This window comes from Physeter macrocephalus, chromosome 4 (genome assembly GCF_002837175.3).
Source record: "Physeter macrocephalus isolate SW-GA chromosome 4, ASM283717v5, whole genome shotgun sequence".
Classification (NCBI taxonomy): Eukaryota; Metazoa; Chordata; class Mammalia; order Artiodactyla; family Physeteridae; genus Physeter; species Physeter macrocephalus.
In genome coordinates, this window is record NC_041217.1 from 116,124,068 (window position 1) to 116,125,134 (window position 1,067).

Sequence of the window (1,067 nt, forward strand, 5' to 3'; positions counted from 1 at the left end):
GGTTGGTGCTCTCTGGTCAACGACTCAAGCTTCCTCACAGGTCTTGGGTGTTCAAACACCACCCCTCACTATGGGCCTTACTCCCTCTGTGCCATGATGAAAGATCAGGAATCTTTTGAAGACTTTTGTTCCTGTTGGTCTAAACACTCCATCTAACCATGACGTGCCTGCAGAAAAACAAGGTACCAATCTAATCTCCTCTGTTTGGGCTTTTAAAGACATTTCTCTCTCTCTCTCTGCCCTTCCTACACACACACACACACACACACACACACACACACACACACACACACACAGAGTTTAGCCTTCACAGCCTTTAGTCTACACCTAAGATTTCTTCATCTTGCCTCCTTCCTCCTATTTCTTTCACAGTAGACTCTGTGGGCCCTTTAGTAGAAGCTGAATCATCCAAAAAGTAGTGTCCCTTCCCTCAAAGACAGAAAAGAGCTTAATGTCAAACCCTTCCAGAGAAGAAAAAATGAGGCGCTGACACTTTCATTTTAAAGGATGCTGAACACTCATGTCCTGCAGTAAATGTTTTCAGAATACTCTTGTTACCGGGCAGCGCAGAGCCTGTTGGAGCAGCCACAGGAGAAATGACATGTGGATGAAATAGGTGACAGTGAAACTGGAAAGAAGTGGATGTATTCAGGAGGCATTTTAGGAAATACAACAAAAAGGACTTGCTGCTGAATTAGACACGGTAGGTAAAAGAGCAGTGAGGTGAATTATGCGCCACTCCCTGTCACAGAAATTGAGGAAAATAAGACTTCTAAGAAAAATCTAATGTTTCATGCTAGACATGTTAAGGTTTTGACACACCAAGTGGAGATGTCAAGGAAGCAGTTGAATATCTGAGTACAGAGCTCAGAAGAGAGGCCCAAACTGGTGATATAGATTTGGGGGTTGAAAATATAAAGATTTTTTTTTTTTTTTTGCAGTACGCGGGCCTCTCACTGTTGTGGCCACTCCCGTTGCAGAGCACGGGCTCCGGACGCGCAGGCTCAGCGGCCATGGCTCACGGGCCCAGCCGCTCCGCGGCATGTGGGATCTTCCCGGACCGGGGC